Source organism: Nuphar pumila, chromosome 4 (genome assembly GCF_984573655.1).
Source record: "Nuphar pumila chromosome 4, dmNupPumi1.hap1.1, whole genome shotgun sequence".
NCBI lineage: Eukaryota > Viridiplantae > Streptophyta > Magnoliopsida > Nymphaeales > Nymphaeaceae > Nuphar > Nuphar pumila.
Window position 1 is genome coordinate 55,826,908 of NC_143252.1, and position 6,125 is coordinate 55,833,032.

Consider the following 6,125-nt stretch of genomic DNA (forward strand, 5'->3'; position numbering starts at 1 on the left):
GCATATTTGAGTGTCTCGATGATGCAAATCGGGCTACAATGATAAAAAAAAATATGTCTTGGCTTTACCTTTTCTTCAGGCAAATGATAATTTAGATTCGAATATGGCGTCCTCCACAATTTTAAAAGGATTTCACAAAATTCGGGCAAGTTATTCTTTCCAACTTTCAAATCTTTATCAACAGTTTTTGGCGATCAAGATGAGACGTCATACTTTTTTTTATTTTCGTAGCTAGAATTGCATTACGGAGATATTTTGAGCCCTAATGAGCCTAAAATCTTCATTTTTTGGGTTTTATTTATGTTCAGATGACAAAACTCTGTTTTTTCGTCTGTTGAGCTTTGGTCGTCCACTGATTGCCATCCGCTGAGGTTTGGTCATTCGCTGATCGTCATTCGGTTATGTTCGGCCATTCACAAACCCTTGCGTCTACACATTTTGGTTGTCCTCTATCAGACAACGTCATTCATAGACCCTTGTGTCTGCACGTTTGGTTGCCCCTTGATCGACAACGCCATTTGCTGACTGACAGTGTCATTTGTAGATCCTTGCATCTGCAGGTTCTGACTGACAGTGTCATTCGCAGATCCTTGCCTGATAGTGTCATCCGCAGATCCTTGCATCTGCAGGTTCTGACTGACAGTGTGGTCTGCAGATCTTCCCATTTGCAGGTTCTACCGTTTATTGACAGGCAGTGCTGCCTACAAATCATCGCATCTACATGTTCTACTGTCTGTTGATAGACAGTGTCGTTTATAGACCCTCGCATCTGCAGGTTCTGCAATCTGTTAGGTCTTTGCTGCCTGGACGAGCTTTATTCTTTGGCTTCGTTTGCTAGATCTATTGTTTAATTTTTTGTTAGATTGTTGATCCCACGTATAGGTTGCTTTTGCATTAGTTGTGTGCATCAATATTAGGTCTAGGTTTGCTCACATATTTTAAAAACCCTTGCTAGAGAAAATATATGTCACATAGAAAATAAAAAAATACAACCTCTAACTGGTTAGGGTTTGTTTGAGACATTATTTGATCTCATTGTTTGCTCATTATTTTTTATCTTCGTCTCTCTTAGGAAAAGAGCCCTTCTTTTATTGTGTTTTTTTAAAAAATCTCTTGTCCTATCATTTGAAATTTTGGATCTCCCAAGTACCTTTAAGTTGTTAGCTTGGAGATATCAGTGTGGACTCAGAAGGAGACTCTAAAACTCAGAGAAACTTCGCAGATCAGTGAATACAACTTTTTAGGGTACCTATTATTTTGAAAATCTCTCGTTACTTGTTGTGGGCCTGTGTGAACCAATTGTTTGGGATATAATGAATACTTGATATACGACTTGAAAACTCAAAATTCAATTCATCATATAGGAATCACCTCTGCATAATCTCACGTATGGGATGCCACCCCATATAATGAGAAACAAAGATAGGAGGCTAATTAGTTGGTTCCCCAAAAGTCTAAAAAGAGAGACATTAAAATGGTTTGCCACCCCAAACCTCCAAAACATGAGAGAATTCAAGCATATCATAAATATGTTCATGAAACAATTTAAAATTAATATTGAGGCCCTTCCCACCATCAGTCAGTTGTATGACCTAAAACAAAAGAAAGAAGAATGGGCTCATGAGTTCATAAACCGATGACAGTCTATGACCAACATGATGAAAGGGTCGATCTCAGACTCTCATGCACTGGTCATCTTTATGAACAACTTCTCCCAACCTCTACGGAGCCTCGTCAGCATGGCTCAGGTTGAAATATATGTTGAACTTATCAAGAAGGCTACCACCTTCGAGATCGACATTCAGAGGTTTTTGAAGCACAAAAGGGACAACAATGTTTATTAAAAGGCAAACTCATTCAAAAGCCAGGTCATCATTGTCCAAAACCACCATAAGCAGGCCAATAAGTGTCATAAGGCAAGCAACCAGAGAACTTCCCCAAATAAGACAAACACAAATGAAGCAGAATATATTGAAAACCCAAAATGGACCAAAGACAAAGTGTTCTCCAAGTTCCAACAAGCTCGATCAAACGTTCTGGATCTCCTATTGAAGGAAGGGTTGGTAAAGTTGCATGAGGTATCGAACCTACCACAGATAAAAGAGAATAACCTGACTAAGTACTATTGGTGTCACATAGCTGTGGGTCATGATACCGAGAAATGTCTTATCCTTCAGCACGTTATCCAAGACAACATTGAAAGTGATGACCTCCTTGTAAATCAAGAACAAGAATAGTCCCAACATAGCAAGGACATAAATCACAATGAAGAGGAAGAAGTCTAAGCTTGTGAGCTCAGAGAGTAATGGTTCTTGGAACGGGTTAGTGAGCATAAAGCATCAACAATGGTTTGCATTCCTCAAGTCATCTCATGTAGTGATGGTCCTTATCAACCATCAACGGTTCCCTAAGTATGCTACCAAAGGGGCATAGAAGTACAAAAAAAATGTGACACATGATAAAGAGAAAATTTCAAGGACATCATCTTAGATAACTATGATTTGCCTGGACCCACGAGATGATCACACTAGGGTCACCCCTCTTATGTCCTGTAAGAAAGATCACATCCTACAAAAGAACATCTTCCCTGTGCTCTCTTCCAAGAAAAAACGTCCAGGAGGTAGGGTAAACAAGTCAAAAGGGTACACCCTTATTCTTTCATAGAATCATCTCTAGGCACAAAAGCCTCAAGCATAAGAAAAAGATAGATGATTCTTAGTTTAGAGGTCACTCTTAGTATAATCAAGTCTATAAATACCTCAATGGGTGAAGAATCGACTTGAACATGGGGTACCAACCTTTTCAAGGACTGAGAAAAGTTAGCAGTGCACGAGAGATCATCTCCCAACAATGCTCAAAGTGAGAACCCATGGTCTAGACTATAAAGGGTCTGAATAAAAAATAAATAAAAGAGAAATGCACATATGGGTCCTGAAGGAGCATTTCAAAAAGGGGTCAACCATCGACATCTCAGTAGAAAGCCTGACCACATCAGAGAACACAAGATTGACACTTTCATTATATCAACTCATCCTGGGTTCACAAAGGACAAACAACAATTTGAGTTCTTCCTTATCTCTGTCTAAAAAGGTTCACCAGGTTCAGAACGTGGCAACAAAAAGTCAGAGCAGAACTACCATGGTATGAAGAAAAGACACTTTGCGTGAGTCATCATCCCACGACCCTAGGTAAGCTCTCAAAACCTGGATTCTCTAAATAACTTTTAAAAAAATGAGAAATGTCAAGAAAATCAAAATATTTTCTTCTCCGAAGGTCCAAGCTATCATCTTCGTTGTAGGATCATACTATTTCTATCAACAATACTAAGGAAGCCTTTGTCAAACTCCTTTCTTTGTTTTCTCTGATGATTTTCAATGATGCTTTTATGTCAAAACCACATGGGGGCATGTCAAAGAAGTCTGAACCTATGAAAAACTCATGGATAGGTGATGTCTATTTTTGTGAAAATGATTTTTGAAAATAATTTTATATGAAAGCAATGTGAAAATCAGACACCAAATATAAAAACCGGTTCTCACTAGTGGTAGAGACTCAGTCGAACTCAGGCAACAGGGAAATATTTTGTATTCAAACAAGCAACTAAACTATGCTTTATTGTCAAAATGAGAAAAGTAAAGCTAATTAACTATTACAACAAATGAATACCCTACGCAGAGGGCTTAAAATGGTTTTATTACAACCAAAATTTAAATTCCTAAATTCTAAAAGAAAAGCAAAAATCTTTTATGCTTGTGCTTCTGTGTCACTTGTTCGCTTATGCTTCACTCCGTGCTATCCTGCACAAATCAAAAGAACACAAGCAACACAAGATACTAATAGAAACTACACTAGGCAAAATATACTAATTAAATGCTAAAACAATGAAAGACAATGTGAAAGAAATCTAAATGACAAGTAAAACTATACTAAACATATAATACGAATGTATGCAAACTAACTACTAGTTACTACCATGAATGATTATAAAGTAATATTACTAAACACCTAATTAACAATGCTAATTATTTCAAATCAGTAATCTAATTATAAAGCAACTAACAACTAACTAATCACTTAACTAACATCTAACAATTTAACAACATTGCATCAAACAGTTAGCAACAGCAAGCCAGAAATCCGATTCAATCGGTTTTCAAAATAATATTCACTGAAAACCAGTATCCGCAGCACTCGTCAAAAAATAGTAACAGCGGATTAGAACTTCAGAAATTCCCGGAGATCGGACACTCAATTGTCGGAATTCATATAGTTACTCAAAAATCAGATGATTGATCAATGCCTAATATCTCAGTAGATAGCACACAATCAAGCCTAAAAAAAACTTAGTATATAACGATTTGATTTAAGAGCTCTGTAAACAATACTTTGCCGGAAAACAGTAAACACTTACGGCAATCAGAAATCAGAAAACAGTAAACCCTTAAAGTGTCATGATTCAGATGCCATGAATAATGAATTCACGTCAATGCAAATGAAATTTTCACTCAGCTCAACACATTACAGGATTCCGACAGACTGGAATCGATCCAGACTTTCAATCGGTGCTAGAAATCAGATGTGATTGGCTTTAAAAACAATCACCGGAATAAACGAGAATCGATCAGATGATCGATCAAATTTCTTGTCAAATATGATGAAATCCAGTGAATGCACAACAAATCCGATGATCTAAATTCACGATTACTCCGGCTCAGATGCCTGAGTCATGCTGATAAAGCAACAAAAAATGCTACATCGAATTTCAGATCAGAGCCAGCCGGAAACAGGGTTCACGGCTACCAGAAATCTGAGATTTCACTATAAACGCACAACTACAATGTGGTATGAAAAGTTAAAAAAAAAATAACAGGAAAACAAAAATTATGCATAAAATGAAACGATGAAACAACATTTACTACTTTATAGCTATTAAAACTAATCTGAAGCACAATTTTAATGAAAAGAAAACATGAAAAAAATTCAAAATGCTAATGTTGATGCTTACATTCAATGAATTCAAAATGCAAAATGGAATTGAAATCAAACATTCTATCGGATAATTACAGGAAATCAGATTTAAGAAACAGAAAAAGAAGAAGAAACAGAGAAGAGAAAGGAGGAGAAGAAGAAGAGGAAGAAAACGTTTTCTTACTCTTGATTTAGTTGAGAAAATAGGTTTGGAATCCTCCTTCTTGCGCCGCCGCCGGATTGCACTCCACCGGAAAGAGGGAAGAGAAAAGAGGAGAAAAAGATGAAGAAGGAGAAGAAGAGGAGGAAAGAGGTGGAGAGGAAGGGGAAGAAGAGAGGGACTTTGTCAGGGAGAATACTCTCTTACGTATGGCATTTAAAGAGTTTTGAGAGAAAATTTCCATAGCTCCCCTTATTTTTGACATTTTCATTTTACAATCTCTCCTAAAAAAAACTATTTACAAAATACCTTACTTACCCTATGTTTTGTAAAAACCTCTACTAAATCTATTCTAACTCTATTTTTTTTTTATTTCAAGAATTAAACCTACTACATTAACGACAATTACTAATATATATACTAAATTGCAAAATAAAATTGATTTTCAAGCATTTTTTATTTTTTTTATCATTTTAGCGCATTTACTCGAAACTAGCATAATTTTGGGTTTTTAAAACGTTTTTCTATGAAATCATGCATAGTTTTATATGAATTAAACCCTAACATGTATGCATGATAAAATACCCCTATGTTTATCTTTTGCTAGTCCTCGAGCAAACTAGAAAAATGCAAGAAATACTAACTCACTTTCATAGTAATCACGGTTGCATTTAGCACATGTAACAAGTCCTTTCAACCCCTAGGTTACCCCAGTGGACGAGTAAGATTTCGTGAAGGTTTGCAGTGATGCTACCTACAAACATCTTTGTCATGTATGCATAATATCATACATCTTCACAAGTAGTAGGTAATTAAAGAATTTATTTTCACAAATATTTGTTACAAAAAAAATCAAAACATAATTAGAGTCTTTTATATACCACCACAGAAAAAGAATTTCGTTCACTTTTCTAAATATCACAATTATTTATGTTTTATTCTTGGAAAATCCAATAAAAACAAGTTATTATTTATTTATCCCCACTCATATATTTTT